The sequence below is a fragment of the Danio aesculapii genome, chromosome 9 (genome assembly GCF_903798145.1).
Source record: "Danio aesculapii chromosome 9, fDanAes4.1, whole genome shotgun sequence".
In the NCBI taxonomy this organism is placed as follows: Eukaryota; Metazoa; Chordata; class Actinopteri; order Cypriniformes; family Danionidae; genus Danio; species Danio aesculapii.
This window is the reverse complement of record NC_079443.1, coordinates 7,216,188-7,233,687: the sequence shown is the minus strand read 5'-3', so window position 1 is coordinate 7,233,687 and position 17,500 is coordinate 7,216,188. Positions and strand designations below refer to the sequence as shown.

At 34.9% G+C, this 17,500-nt stretch overlaps 1 protein-coding gene across 1 annotated transcript in view; it reads left to right on the top strand.

The window, feature by feature from the left end:
* Window positions 1-17,500, top strand: part of znf804a (zinc finger protein 804A) — a 130,291-nt gene that overhangs the window by 59,326 nt on the left and 53,465 nt on the right. The gene's annotated exons all lie outside the window — the stretch shown is intronic.

Sequence of the window (17,500 nt, the reverse complement as noted above, 5' to 3'; positions counted from 1 at the left end):
AAAAGTAAAGGTGTGAGTGGTCATTTGTTTTGCTGGTTTTTCTAGTTAGCATGGGCCTATTTGCCTCTAACCACACAATCTGCAGGCAAAATGTGTGTGTGTTTTTTTATTGGAAATCTTTGAAAAGAAGATTTGTATTCATGTATTCTGATTAAATGTATATATTTGTATTGCAAGCTAGTATGTCATTAGGGTATACAGTAGTAGAGCTGATTCTATAACTAAAAATGCAGTGGTGGAAAGTGTACTGAAAAACCATTCTCAAGTGAAAATGTAATTGCAAGTAAAGTAAACATATCTCTTATAAACAATACTCAAAGTATGAGTAAAAAGTAGCGGTTTTAAAAGTTCTCAAGAATAGTGAGTATTACCATATGAAAGGCTGATACGTTTACATGCTATTTGTGCATGAGTGTGTGAAAACGTAACATTCTGTAGGGAATTTAGTGATTATTTAGGACCATTTGGTGATTTCAGTCCTTTAGACATGCTATCATGTCAATATAGACCAAAATCTCTGAGGAATATTTCCAGTACCTTGTTGAATCTATGCCACAAAGGATTAATCAGTTCTGAAGGCAAAAGGGGGTCCAACCCAGTACTAGTAAGGTGTACCTAATAAAGTGGCCAGTGAGTGTATATATGTTTGCTACATATATAAAGCACCTGTATCTTGAGGTTGTTCTGTATGATGCAACTTTTCTATGCGTAATTTGACTGGATTGAAATCACAGGAGGACTAATTAATCCGATTAATCCAAACAAATATCTTAAAATATCTAAGTTTTCTGACAAAATGACACTGGGGTGGAAATCAGTTATGCATTTTTAGTCATGTAAATGCAGATAGTGTTCATATTCAGTGTTTTTTTGTAACACATAAATAATAAATATCGTGCGGTTGGAAAGATTTAGGACTGAAGCTGTTTCATAACTACTCGTCAGCTTTTCTCCCTGGGTCAAACTCTCTGAAGATCTTCTATGAGAATCATATTTATCAACGATTTAATAAACATAACCAAACTGTTGTCATTTAGTCATAAGATTGCATGAGTGTTTGAATTAAGATTGTCAACACTTTATGAATAATTGTACAGTTATAGTAGACGTTTTACTGATTATTTGGTTGTTGTTTTTTAATCATTTTCTGTAGCTGTGCATTATCATAAGCATAAAAAAAATCAGTTTCTTTGTGTAAACCTTCACTAAGATGTGCAGCTTGAAATGCTGTATTTAAATATAAATGCTCTTGTTCTATATACTGATAAAGTCACGATCCTTGTAATGTAGCAAATATGCACACCTGTGATCACACATCAGCTTTTCTATATTAATTAACAAGTTAATCTCTCTTTTATTATGTTGCTTGGAAACCGTAAATGGCCTAGAGTAGACTTATGAAATACATTACAGAAGTATTGACAGAAGAATTTCTACTGTTGTTGTTAATATAAAGAAATGTGATCATTGAACATAAATGAATTCTGTGATATTGTTGTTCTCGTTCACATCAGGCCTCATTCATGTAACATGAGCTGAACGGCCTTTTGTGTAAATCGTTCAGCTTTTCTGATGGAAATGGAAATTTTTTGATTCATGAAAGTGTTTGTATTTTCCAGATTTTAGTCAGTATAGAAACTCACACCTTTTTTCTACTATGTGCAAGTGCTGTGCAAAACAACACTGTTCTTTTTGGCAAATTGATTACTCAAGTTCGTCAACTTCAAATTTTTAGTAAAATCACTTTTTACCTCTCGTCCAAACCTATAGTTCTTGCGAAACGACTCAACAACAAAAGAGAAGTTATTTTCACTGTTTAGTGCATTTTTATTTTCAAAAAAAAAAAAAAAAAAAAAAAAAAAAAAAAAAAAATATATATATATATATATATATATATATATATATATATATATATGTATATATATTTTTTTTTTGTTATTGAGATTATAGTAATATATTACTGCCGTGGATTCTAAATCATAGCAACCAAAGCGTCTCAGCTGGAAAAAACACAACGCAAAGTGTTCTCAAGCACCCCCTGCTGGACATTTTTTTTAAGAGCCTGCCATTTTAAAGATGCATGGCTAAAAACGCTTTGGCGGACACACATTTAGTGAATATTTATTGTTAGGTATATGGCCTAATTTGTCTTCCGTACCTATATGAAAGATACTGGAGCCAAACCATAGAAGGGAGTCTAGAAACATTCCACTGGTTTTCACTAATTATGAATGAGCATTCACTAAAACCCTATTTACGAAAGATTGGAATTCAATACCACACACGCTTAACTATCAAATCTGATGTTTAAGAAGCATTTTGTGAATGAGCATGCGCTACTCCCATATTTACGAAGGTTATTATTAAGGCCCATTGTGTATAATAGCAAGGATTAACCTTGATAGTGTAAAATCATTGTACAGTAAGGCTCTTGCATTTTATTGTTTTAATTTACAGTAATAGTCACCTGACATCACAGCAGTGACACAGAAGCGGAATCAAAGCCCTTGAATGAGCACTGCTCGAGTCATTTAGTGACTAGATTGCTCGCCTTATTTTTTAATGTTCAATATGGATAGATTCAAGATTACATGCAAAATATTTCAATTGTTAGTACAAGAAGTGATTATTTAAAGCTAAAACTGTGGTCCTTGGTGATTCATAAAATACAAGTTAGTGCCTACTTAATGGCAATTTAATCAAGGGAATAAATTAAAATAAAACTAATGGTTCTGGGCCATTTTCAAAGTGAAATGTCCTGTTAATGATGCTATAACCATGTCTAGTTTCATCCAAAATGGATGAACGTAAACCTGTTCCTATTTTATAGCATCCATTGTTATGCTTTTTGCGAAAGTTCTGAAAGTAAGTTCTATATTTACTAAACAAGGGAAATTACAATTGTGATAGCATAGTCTCATAAAAACGCAGATGGGAGTGGAAATTTATTGAAAATGTGCAAATTAAATACCACAAACACAGCAGCCCATTTCCATAATAACCAGCAGAGTCTACAATGAGCAAACATAACAGTGTGGCCTAATCTACCAACAATACAATGTTAAAACAATTTTTTTTTGGCATTAAATAGTGCTGTTTATACAGTATGTAAATCTCTCCTCCTATAAACTTTGCAGTTTTTTTTTTTCAACATAGGATCATTCCGAAAGCGTAGCCCTATACCTTTCTGGAGATCGCGAATTATGTAGCCAGAGATACGTATGGCTGGATTTCATCTTTGAACCGAACGCTATGGGGCGGTATGACGCAGTTCCTTTTCTCGCTTACCATTTGACCACTTATCTCCATATGGACGGCTTTCCCACTGTTACCAGTTTGTCTGGTAGCTCGACTTTTATGACGGCAGACTTGAGACGCAGAGTGGAGTTGAAAGTGTTCGAGTCTGGTGAAGAACAGTTCCAGAAAGCAGATAAAACAAAAACAAAAGCTAAAAAATAAAATAAACAAGTAAATAACAGGGTGAGATTGTGGTCAAATCTGAAAACGTGGTAAAAATCAGGTGATTGCTGTTCTTTTTCTTGACTGCTTTTTAAAACACTACGGTTGGGTTAAGGGAAGGGGGTGGGCAGGTCAATTGGTGCTTTTTAAAACACTATTGGTTGGCTTTAGGGAAGGAGGAGAGTGGTCAGTAAGACAATCAGTGGACGACGGCCTCTGGTCGATTTATGTGAGAACAGCAGGCATGAATGGCACTCGCAAGAGAAATTTGAGATCGGAAAAAGCGTACACAGCGGCCTCTGGTGGATTCGCAAAATCATATCTTGCAGTGTATGCACGTTTAAGATTTGTGGTAATAACATCGTCATGATGTGAAATCGAAACATTCTTTTCACCAGTGCCATTTAATAGGGCACTATAAGGCTAAAGAACTCAATTATTATATTTGCTTAATTTTTGCAGCCTAGGGCTATGCTTCTCACCATGTAATGTATATTTTCTAAATCATACAGTGTAGTGTAAAAGCATGTTTATTACTAAGAAAACCAAAACAACCAAACAAAATTATATTTTAATTGAACACATCACATCACATAAGGTACACATACAGTAGCCTACAGTCCTATCTAGTATTGTGATAAGGCAAAGCTGAAAATCTATGGTTAAAGCTGCGGCTACAGCAAGAACGGCAGCAGAGGGAACATATTGAAGTGGTGACATCTGTATTTTGCTTTCTCCAGAAATGAATATAGGGGTACGTAATCAGAATGAGCATGGGTTGTTTATTTTCATTATTTGTATATTGACAGGATGCTGCAGTTTACTACTGTATGTCAGGAAAGCCATGTCAAGTACAAATCATGAACTATGGTAAAAAGTGTTTGTGTTCATTACAAAGTATTTTGCAGGGAATGGTGCGAAAATGAGTCTTGATTAGTTTGTGTGTAAAGGAAAAGAAGTGTTTGGGTTTTTATGCACCAAAAAAAACAATTGGATGTCAATAAATGTGAGTCTGTTGCAGAAATGCATTTGTTTTTCAACTGGTGTAGTCATTTCACACATGTATAGTGAACTACTGACAAATGATCGATGGTGAACTGTGTGCCGAAGAGAACATATTGTCGCTGCTGCCTTCCGATAACGACTGCAACCAGCCAGCAGAACATTAAAAACATTTCCAGCACCAGTCATTGTATCACATTTGAATGAGCCGAAATGAAAGCTCCTGCTCGACAAATGAAGATGCTTCTTCTGTGTTAGATTTATCATTCGATGAAGAAAGAAAGGTGGCAGAGGCATATCTCTGTCTTCCCGTAGCATGTTTTCAATGTGGAAATAATGCACTGACTTATGAATTGTGACATGGTGGGGATTGATTGTGGTCCCCTGATGGCTTTTTAATTAGTATGTCCTGCTGATTGACACTTTGAGTTTCGGGTGTCTTGATCTCGCCACTGCTTTATTACACAGTGTGGCCTTAGTAAAATGTTAAGTATTGGGGGGAGGCTGTGATATAATATTGTTCCAGGCCCAGACCTGAAACATAATTAGATAAGCTATAAAACACACACACACACACTCACACACACACAAATTTGACAGAAAGAAGGAGAGGATGGTCATAAAAAAACCTATTACAAGCCAGATTCAAATGGCTTGCAGCGTCTTGTAAAATCCCAATCATGATATGGCCTCAGCTCACACAAAGAAGCGATGCTCACTGATGTAAGCATCATGGGGGATTAAAAAAAAATCCATAAAGCAAAATGAGATCAGATTAAGAGAGAATGCTGCTGTTCTAGCCCCTATAGCGCAGGACTCAAGGGAATAGATGGGGAATTCCTGTGCGCTTAGATCTCAAAACCACTTCTATAACTCGCGGAATAACAACAACAACAACTCCCCCACTAAACAAAATCTTTGTTTAGAAATACTATTAAGACTGCTGACAGCAACAACATGAACAAAGCTGTCCATCGTTTCTTGTAACTCAGTGAATAGTCTCTAGACATGCAATCACACTGACCTTTAGGATCTGCCCTGTGTTTGGGACTGCAGTACTGCCATTGGTTCAGTTTAAAGCTTGAGATTGGAGACTCTATTTCAAAGTGGCTGCAAAAAAAACCTCCTTTGATCACTTTGGCTGCGTGCACAGAAAATGGAACTATAAACTAGATTCATTCTCTAGCCCCAGCATCTTTCCCATGCAGTGCCGTATTAATATTTAACCATTATCCGAGAGAGAATTTGTATTTAGAGGGCATTTTAAAAGCAAATACACTCTGACTGAAAACGGAAAGCCCAGTTTACAACTGACGGTCTGAATTTATTCTGATGTTTTTATAGAAGGCCAGTGAGAATTTCACATCGAATATCATTTGATTCTAAATGTGAACATAATGTTTCATGGCTGCTGTGTGATCAGTCAAAGCCCTCGATTCTAGTAACGTTATAGCAACAGATGAATAATTAGTTGCTTACATACTGTACCTTTTCACTCCATCAGATTGTGTACATCATGTGAATAAATTCATTGTCACGGTGCCCAGCGTGAAGTGGAGCAAACGTCTCTACGGTATCCAGTGCCAGTTTTACCACATGCACTGACAGAAAGCACATTGAATGCTTTCTTGTTGCTTGCAGTGAACTTCCAAATATAATTGGCTGGATTTATGGAAAGTCCCGCCCCAAAACAAATACTACTACAGTATACCCAGGACAATCAGAAACTCCTGCTCATGTCTTTGATTGAACAAACAGAGAGATGCTTTTCCAACAACAGTAAATAAAAGCTCTGGTTGAGCTATATTGGTTGGATAAACAGAAAGGTCTGCCCCCAGCTAAATGCAATTGGTTGAGCTATTTTGGTTGAACAAATAGAGAATCCTGCCAACTTAATATCATTGGTTGTACAAACAAAAACTCCAACCCATAACGACTGTAAATTTCAATATTGAGCTACATTGATTGGACAAATTCATTGAGTTACAATGGTTTTAAAACTGGAAAGTTTCCCAACTAAACACAATTGGTTGAGCCATATTGGTAAGACAAACAAAAAAAAAATCCTACCTCCAACTAAATGCCATTAGTAAAGCTCACAGAAATGCCATTGGTTGTGCTATTTTGGTTGGAAATAGCAGCATTCTCTCTGAAATAAAGAGTCTTGTCAACTTAATGTCATTGGTTGAACTGACTGATTGAGTTACAATAGTTGTACAATTTGAATGTCCCCCAACTAAACAATTGATTGAGCCATGTTGGTTGGACAAACAAAAGATTAACTAAATGCCATTGGTGGAGCTCACAGAAAGTTCCACTCCCTAATAAATGTCATTGGTTGAGCCATCCCAGTAGGCACACAATGTAACAGATATTAACAATTTGTTAGGTTGATTTAGGTTGTGATGTCAGGTGACCAAAATATATAGACAAAGTCTAAGTACAACGTTATTTTAACGTCTAATAAAGACATCAAATGACATAGATTTTTAGTTGATTTAGATAGCGATAGAAAAAGTGACCAAAATCCAATGTCGAGTCTACATCCTCAACGTCATATTGACATCAAATACTGACATTTAATCATCAGGTATGGCAAAATCCAATGTCTGATACATGTCATAGTGGTAACGTCCATACAGCATCAAGCTGTAACATCTTAAGACGTTGATATTTAGTTGATTTTAGGTTGGACATTGACATCGACCTGGCGTTGAGTTCTGGCGTCAACCAAACTTTCATTTCCAAATAAAATCCAACGTTCCCATAACGTAGGGGTATAATGTCAGTCTGACATCATGTTGATGTCTTATTCCTGCTTTGATATAGAGAATGGCAACCTATATCATAGTGAGTTGCATTCTGCAGTGTCTGACACACTCAAAATGTAAACCAATGCAAATCATCACAGAAAAAGCAGAAGGTTTTACAGTAATACTTCTTGAAATATATATTATAAACACTCAGAATAAAACAGACTGATGTGTAAATATCTTTATAAATGCTTTGGGTGTTCGAGAAGCTGAAAATATGTATTCTATAATATTCTGTCTCCAGTTAGATTATCCATAAGTGACAGTGTATCAACAAGCTACCCCAGACATTTACATTCTATATACAATTTTTTTCATTTCTAGCTTTTTTGCAAATCAGTATATGAAGAGTTCAGATGCAAAACCCTCTAAATCCATCAGCTCTTTTCTTGTAAATGAGCATTTTCTATCAGGCTCCTATAATTAAGTTTAGAAGTTTCATTTTATATGTAATGATAAGGTTATTAGCTAGTGAATAAAATACCTTTTTTTCCAAAAATGCCACTTTAGACAATTATTTGTTTTTTAACAAAGTAGATTTTGTTTTGCGTCAAAACCAGCTAAATCCACTTGTGCTTTTTATGCAAAAGCCTCTAAATCCATCTACTGGGACAAGACAGGTAAGACTGCTGGGACAAGACTGGGACAATTGATATTCACAAAAGATGCAATTAGAAATTATTATACCAAACATAAAACACATTACACAAACCACCTAAAATTAAAAATAAATAAATATTTCAAGTAAGTGGCAGTTCATTCCACTGTGATAAACCAGGGAAAAAGCAGAAGAAATATTAATGAATGAAATCTGTCAAGTAAGTGCATTAATCAATAACATTAAAACTGACATTAATTAAATCTTAACTATCTGCTGTCATTTCTGATATTTGATATTTAGATTTAATGTAAGTAGAACAATGTAAACATTGCAAACATTGTAAACCAAGCTTGGTAGATTTAAATAGCGTAGTGTAAAAACATTTTGAAATATCAATATCTGTGCATTGTCCATTATGTAAAAAGCTATCAGATGTATAGGTATTATAAAGTAATATAAATAATGTATAGTTTTATACATTATATGTATCTTTAAAAAATAGCTCACATTAGCAAATAAAACACAAGGTAGGCCTACTGGGCAAAAAGGGGATGCCTCTCAGAGAATTTTAGAAGCTGTCATTCATTCATTCTTACCATACTTAAGATCTTGGTCTCTTGTTTATCCTCAAAGTATCCACGTGGGATAAAAGAAAGGCATCTTAACTCTGTCTTTTGTGAAACGCAATTGTCGTTTATTGTATAGTAAATTGGACTCATTTAAAGTAGTGTCGCTGCGCAAAAAGCGTTATGAATTCATGTTACACATCCGACTGTACATTGTGTATTCTTTTTCTTATAATGCACAGAGTTTTGAGGTACAGGACGTTTTCATTTGCCATTCACTGACAGTCGGCCAGGCTCATTCAGTTCATCAAACTCTGTCTTTTAAAATCGAAATTAGAAGCGGAATAAAAGGTCTCCTCATAAAAGCTGACGTATCAGCACTCTGCTACATTGAAAACATATAATTCGATTTGTGGCTTCTGATTGGTTCTCGGGATATGCTGTAAAATGCAAGGGGCGTTTGCTTTTGCCAACAAATTGTTATTTCTGAATGGGCTGATGCTGGGATTTGTATGATCAGAAACAAATCTATTTATTGATGATGTACTACGTGCCTAAAGCATTCACTCAATGCCATTATCTCATTTTTGGTGGAAGTGGCGGTTAGCGATTTTTGCATCTGAACTTTTCATATATGCAATAAATAAATAGAGGTTAATGTGGTCCAGATTCCTGTGTCCCAAATTCCCAAAATGCATTGTGCTGTATTAAAACATTCCAATTTTCTATTGGTTGGGTAAACAAATGATCCCATTGGTGGAGCTCTCAGAATGTTCTGGAATGTCTCACCCCCAACTTAATGTCATTGATTGAACCATATTAGTTGGATGACATTGCGTAAACTCATATTGCTATGTGAATTGGTTTGCAATTTGGAAACAGAATAGTTCACATTGTCTGTGAATGTTTGTTATTCGGACATTCTTCCTTCTTCTTCAAGAATAAGTATTTGTTTTCTGTACAGTATGTTCAGTCATGTTAAAATAATAAATGGTCTAGACAGATCTTTCTTGTGACTATAATAGGAGATCATCAGGTAGAAAAACATGATACAGTCTTTGGTGATATGCTTGAACATTCACAAACCAGTCTCTTATATAAACATCAGATACAATTTCTGCCTCCCTGCAGCTGAACTTAGCTTAACATTACCAGCAGGAAACATCTGCTAAACCGAAAAATCACAAGAATCGATGGCTTTTTATCTCGCTTGTTTTTCAGAAGTACAAAAACATTCCTGTACAGGTATGACAAGAAGCAACTTTCATTGCTGTAAAATGAACTTGGCATAAGACGGAATAATAGAGAGTCTATAAAAGTCTGTCACATCTGAGAGAACCATAAGAACTATTAAAACAGCTACTGTGTGTCAGTATACCTGCCATTGTGCTTTTATTTTATGACTCTACTTCTCTTCCAACGGTGGAAGTGTTTCCTATAAATCCACATACTTTTCTTACAGCTTCTCAGAGCCGTACGAAATTGAGTTTCATTCCCCTAAACCCTCTAAAACAGTTCACCGCCTGCACTCCCATCTTAACCCGTTTCTGAGGTCAGTAAAGGTCATATTAAAAGGAGATTTCGAGAGCTTTCACCTTTTATTTCCCCTTGGAACAGCACAGATGCCTGTATCAGTTCCCGTGATTGTGGCAGTCAAAACAGAGCTGACATTTCGAAATGAACCGAGGACTGAAACCGATGCAGTCAAAAGGGGCCAACACTTTTATGTGCAAAGCCATAGCCTTTTAGACATTTCACAGTCAGTCGTGTGCTTTAACTCTGTTTGGGCTTAAAGGCTGCTATTGCACTGTCACCTAACCTTAACACACATACACTTGCTTCTCTCTCTCATGACTTAAAGAGATGATTCACCCCGAAATTCTATCATCATTTACTCGCTCTCGTACTCTTCTGAGGCCGTATGACTTTCTTTCTTCGGCAGAATACAAAGGATGATATTTGGAAGCATATTTCATCTAGGGATGCGAGATTAATCAAATTAAAAGTGAAATTGCAGTATGACTTTAATGAGATAAAAAGCTTTAATGAGATAAAAATGTGTGCTAAGTGCTTCTGAGCTGCATGCTGCACTGTTGTTTTACACACACATACAGCTTATAATGTGTGTTGTTTTACACACAAACAGCTCGTAATCCATTCTTTTCAGTGTCTGCCTGGCTGATAATGCAGTAATGAGGAATAAATATGTTTTGAATCCAATTTTAAAATATGAATGTAATTATGTTTTTGCTAAACATTTATATAAGATCAAATGATTCAAATGATATCAAATGATAAAATGCTTTTTAAAATTGTAAAACCGATGTTGTAGTTATGGAATAAAAGAATTGTGTATACTTTATATATACAATAGGTGCATCCCAAATCGCATACTCATGCACTATTATATGCCATTTTGTGGTATGAATAGTGTAAATAGTGCATTCAAACTGAAAACTCTAAAAAGAATAAGTGCCCTTTGAATACTGGATGATGCACTTATTCAACCATTAAAAACAAGCATGGAATACGTAGAGGAAGGGGCGGAGCTTTTGGGCACTGATGTTGGATTACTATTTTGGATTGTGAAAGCAAAATTCTCCTACGAGAGAATATATTGCCTCCCAATATTTACATTTACATTTAGTCATTTAGCAGACGCTTTTATCCAAAGCGACTTACAAATGAGGACAAGGAAGCAATTCACACAACTATAAGAGCAGCAGTGAACAAGTGCTATAGACAAGTTTCAGGTGTGTAAAGTCTAAGAAGCAAAGCATTAGTAAAATTTTTTTTTTTTTTTTTTTTTTTTGGAGAGAGAGAGAGAGAGAGAGAGAGAGAGGGCACAGTTAGTGGTATAGCCAGAGAGGCAGTTGCAGATTAGGAAGGAAAGTGGAGACTAAACAGTTGCGTTTTTAGTCGTTTCTTGAAGACAGCAAGTGACTCTGCTGTTCTGATGTAGTTAGGGAGTTCATTCCACCAACTGGGCAGATTGAATGTGAGAGTTCGGGAAAGTGATTTCTTCCGTCTTTGGGATGGAACAACGAGGCGACGTTCATTCAAAATGAAATGTTCATTTAAATGTGGTTATACTCATGGCAGGTATTACTTGGTAGTCTGGTCATTTATTGAATTAATTTGGCAACCTACAAATGTTATCTGGAAAACAGTTTGAATTTCCGCTTAGTAAACCATTAGGGTTCTATTTTGGATGACACTACATACATATACTATGCTGTTGAGCGTGTTATAGAGCCAGAACAGTCTAAAAAGTAATACATTTACTAAATATAATTCACACATCCACAACACAATTCACATTTACAAAATCCAATTTGTAAGTTCAAAACACAATTCGTAAATACACAAATCCAGTTCGTAAAATCAAAACGCGATTTAAAAGTGCACAAATCCAATTCGTAAATTCAAAATGTTAATCAAAAATGCTCAAATCCAATTCGTAGATACAAAATGCCATTAAAAAAAATGCTCAAATCCAATTCGTAGATTGAAAACGCCATTAAAAAAATGCTCAAATCCAATTCGTAGATTCAAAACGCCATTAAAAAAATGCTCAAATCCAATTCGTAGATTCAAAACACGATTCAAAAATACACAAATCCAATTCATAAATTCAAAATACAATTCAAAAATACACAAATCCAATTCGTAGAATTATTTAAAACATGATTCAAAAATGCAGAAATCAAATTCGTTATTTCAAAATACAATTAAAAAAATATATACAAATCCAATTCATAGATTCAAAACACGATTTAAAAAAATGCACAAATTCAATTTGTAAATTAAAAACCCAATTCAAAACTGCACAAATCCATTTTTAAATTCAAAATACAGTTCAAAAATACACAAATCCAATTCGTAGAATTATTCAAAACACGATTCAAAAATACACAAATCTATTTCATAGAATCATTCAAAACATGATTTAAAAATGCAGAGATCCAATTCGTAATATTCAAAACATGGTTTAAAAATATACAAATCCAAATCATTTGATCAAAATATTTGATTGATTTTTACTTTTATGAATTGCTTTTATGCATTTATGAATTGTGTTTTAAATTTACAAATTGGATTTTGTAAATGTGAATTGTGTTGTGCTTGAGTTTTATTTTGTAAATGTATTATTTTTGAGACTGATCTGGCTCTATAGTAAGTGCATAAGTACGTGTATAGTGTATAGTGTGCCAATTGGAATGCAACAATTAATTATTTTCTCTCTAATCCTTTTGTGTATTGTATAAAATATGTTTTTAAATTATATTTAAATTGTTTACTACACTACTAGCACTACTGCTACTACTACTACAAATAGTATTTAGTATATTGTAGTAGTTTTAATAACATAATGTGTAACACACATTTGTTTTTGTGATTTGTGGGGACATTCCATAGGTTTCCTTTTGTTTTTATACTTTACTAACTGCATTTTCTATTGTCCTACCACAACCTTTCTCCTCACAGGAAACTGTATAAAGTTTTCATCTCTGAAAAAATGAATTATGTATGATTTAAAAATGGGGATGACATCAATGTCCTCATAATTCACCATCTCCTTGAAATACCTGTGTCCTAGCCATGTCATTTTACGCATTTGTGTTTGGGCACACACATCAGTGATGTACCCGTATCCTCAGAGGCCTCCAGCCCAGATGCTTTATCCTCTTTTTCTGACCGCCAGCACACATCTGCCTGATTGCAAACTCCCCCGCCGTTGCTAATAACCCACGACAGGACCCCAAACAGCAGCCTGCGCTCAGCTAGCAGTCGGCCCGCAATCTTTATAGCTCCTGACACCTGAGTCGCGCTGGCCTTGGGACTTATCAGTCGTCGCTTATTCGCTCTGTTGTTGTTGGTGTACCACTGAGACCTCTGCATCACCCCCACAAAAATCTCAGATTCCTCCCTGATTAAAAGTCTGCAACCTTAATCAAATTCCCCCTAGCAGTGCTATTTCATTACGTTGATAAGAGCGCGGGGAGAACGGCTGCTTCGTGAGCGCGTATAATCCTCATCGTTCAGGCCTGCAGAGAACATCTTCAGAACATCTGGAGAAGGGCTGCTGAGCATCAGGGTGGCAATGGAAAAACTTGTTCACGCTCATTAGCTCTGCTTGTGATGTGGTTTACATGTTAGAGGTGGAAATCATTGCCAGTGATAGCCTACTGATAATAGATAATTTGCAAGCATGGCGTAAAATGAATGGATTATTATCAGTGTACTTTTAGATGGTGTTTATTAGAGCATGCTGAGATGCTTTATTCTAGAAATTTATTTTCTTTTTCTTTTTGTTGTTTTCTTTTTATTTTTTGTATTTACCTCAAAATAAGTGTGACAGAAAAGACTTCCTTATTTCATTCTGCGCAGCAAATATATGAACCAAAATATTGGTAAAATATCTTTAGAAAGGAACAATTATGAGCAAAATTATTAGAAACATACAGTAAATTGAAAATGACAATGTATTTTGTTCAAATATTTATGTTATTCAATATTAAATATTTATGTTATTTAAATGTTTAAATTAAGGCTCTGCAATTAATCGAAATAGAATCGCAATCGGGCGTTTAAACGTTGTGATTAGCTAATCGCAAGAGGCTGCGATATGAAATATATTTGTATTATTTAATTTCCCCCACCCGGAGCAAATGCGTGACTGCCATCTGTGTGTGATAGACTTACTAGCCAATTGAGTGAGCACACTTTCGTTCTGCCCAATCAGAACAATAAAAACAAACAAACAGGAAAGTGCGGAAGAGTGACGAGTGCGGGATGATGAGATTTGCTGCTTCTGAAGCATTAACAGACAAATTAATATCAAAGAAAAATAGGACATCGGTAATATGGGATACTTAGGTTTCAAAGTCACAGAAATCAAACAAAAACAGGTAATTTGTAAGAATTGTTGCCACAACGCAGGGAAATACAACCAGCACCTAAAAATGCACCACAGGCTGGCTAAAAAATTTACTGAAAGTATTGCCAGTGACACTCAATCTACTAGCAAGCAACAGCAAAGTACAACTTGTTGTTTCAGCCATGTTAGTTTGCTAAGTTTTCTGTATTTTTATAATTATTATATTTTGTTTTTATAATAAGCTACACTATCTCCCTAATTTGAGTTCAACTCATTTACAGAAAGGTAAGGTCATTTTATTTGTGCTTACAGTTTGCTTAGGAAATTTTTTTTTTTAATTTTTTTATATTTACAAACAACTTTAGATAAATGTTTAAGTAAGTTAATATCTTTTCAGTTCCTTTTTTTAACTAACACTCACTGCATTGCACTGTAAGACGCTACATATTATACAGATTATTGAGCTGCAACGTGACTACAAAATTAAATCGCAACACAATATCTGTCAAAAAAAAAAAAAAATTCCAATTAGATATTTTCCCCAAGGGCAACGTGGTGGCGCAGTGAGTAGCACGTTCACCTCACAGCAAGAAGGTCGCTGGTTCGAGTCTCGGCTGAGTCAGTTGCCGTTTCTGTGTGGAGTTTGCATGTTCTCCCCATGTTCGCGAGGGTTTCCTCTGGGTGCTCCGGTTTCCCCCACAAGTCCAAAGACATGCGGTACAGGTGAATTGGGTAAACTAAGTTAGCCGTAGTGTATGCGTGTGATTGAGTGTGTATGGATGTTTCCCAGTGATGGGTTGCAGCCGGAAGATCATTCGCTGTGTAAAACATATGCTAGATAAGTTGGTGGTTCATTTCACAGTGGCGACCCTAGATTAATAAAAGAGTAAGCCAAAAAAAAAATGAATGAATGAATGAATGAATGAATAGATCATAAGATCCTCGAGCCTCGTGCACGTCTTTGGACAATGGGAGGAATCAGGGGGAAACCCACCCGAACACAGGGAGTAGGGAGATTTTTCAAGACGAAAATGACTGTGGAAGACTATGGTTATTTATAGTGAACTAGGAATCATCTGATTGGAGAATCATGTATTAGCTAATGCGAGTCCAGCCGTGGTCAATCATAAGCACATGATCCTCTCGAAATTAGTAAAAAAAATAGCACATTAAATGAAATTGTAATGTGTGTGTGTGTATATATATATATATATATATATATATATATATATATATATATATATATATATATATATATATATATATATATATGTATATGCTACAGTAACTAGAACTAGTTTTTTTAAATACATCAGAGAAAATAAGTTTGGGTATGTTGTTGTTGTTGTTTTAAGCTTAATTTCAGCAAAAATGGCAAAAAAAAGAAAAGGATTAATGGCTTCATTCTGAACTGAAAAACAAAATTCTTGTAAAATGTGTTTAAAATGTATAACTTTAATTTTATAACATGTATAGCAGTTTAGAATAAAGTAATTGTCAATATATTAAAGCTTGTTTTCTTTTTGTTTACCATAGTATTTTTTTTGGCATTAAAGTTTAATCTAACAACAGGTTTATATGTTTAAAACAAAAAGGAAAAACATGTTAGAATACAAATATTGGCGAAATAGTTTCTGAAATTGTATATTATGTATAAAATGTATCTCAATAATTATCCTCTGTAGAGAATGATTGGATATTTTTGTTCCAAAGTTATGTTTGCATAAAAAAACATGCAAAACATATTGTATATCTCATAGGTATGCACATGTAACAGCTGAATTTTGTTTACTTCCATACATAAAGTAGTTGACCAACTAAAGGATTTCATTAAAGATCCAGCTACATTTATAATTCATTAAATAATTCAAGGCAACATGTTTAATTAATTCCATTAAAAAGATCTGGCAAGCATCATCTATACAGATAACATAGACATCTGAAAACACCACACTGTTTTGATTTCTATCCAAAATCCCCGAAACTCATTTTGAGAGAACAATTTCCAACCAAAACGGATGTAAGCTCTCGTTTGGAGTGGTAAATCTAGAGCACCTCAGCGCAGCGTTATGTTGGCTTTAGCAGAGACTTGAGACGTGGAGCTCATGCAGACTTTAGATGAGAGAAGACACAGAAGACACATTATCACATCTCTGATCACATCCACACGCGGCTCCAAAAAACACCACTCCAAACGCTCTCTGTGCATGCTTTACGTGAGCGCCGGTCTTGTGTGCTTCTTTTACTGTTTCCATGGTTGCTTTTCTTAAGTCTGGTTTTGATAAAGCAAACGCTTCCCCAAGAGATTGAGACGGTGAGGATTAAAAGGAGCATGAAATTTCAGTGGCTCCCGTAACCATTGTTCCAGCCTATGACACTCATTTTATTAACTGCCGAGAATTATTCCATCTTCTGCAATTTCCATCACACTGTAAGAGGAGAAAGGCTCTCACTTGTTTAATTGTGTCTCACCCGCAAACAAAGGTTAGCTTGCAATCATTTGAAGTACAGGGAGAAATGCAGGCTTTTGTACAATTGAAGGGGCTTCTCCTTAAAGGGATAGCTAATCCAAAAATGAAAATTACTGCATTATTTACTCACCCTCATGTGCTTTTAGTCTTTATGAGTTTCTTTCATCTGTAAAATGCTGGTTGAAGGTACCCATTGACTTCCGTATGAAAATATTGAAAATCAATGGGTGCCAGCTAGCACTCTTCAAAACTAACTACTTTGTGTTCAACAAAAGAAAGAATGTCAAATAGTAAACAAAACAAAAGGTTGTTTATTTCACACACTGTAAAAAAATAAACAGGTACAAAACTTTACAGGTAATTGTCTGAATTTGTTTTTACAGAATTTTCCAGTTTTTTTATTATACCGTGAAATACAGTACACCTGTACACAGATATGAATTCTAACATTATATTTACAGTTATTGCTTGTATTTTGGTATTATGTTATTTTTCTGTTTTTTAAAGGAAATGTTCTGTATTTTTATAGAGTAACGCGTAATATTATTACGTTAATATTTGCAGATTATTCCTGTAAAAATAGGGAAACAAACATTTAGTCAAATAGTTTTAGTGAAGAAAGTAATCATATTACTATCTTAACGTGATTAACGTGAGGTTAATAATGTCAAATAAGAGCCTATTGTTTGCAGGCTGCATATAATGCA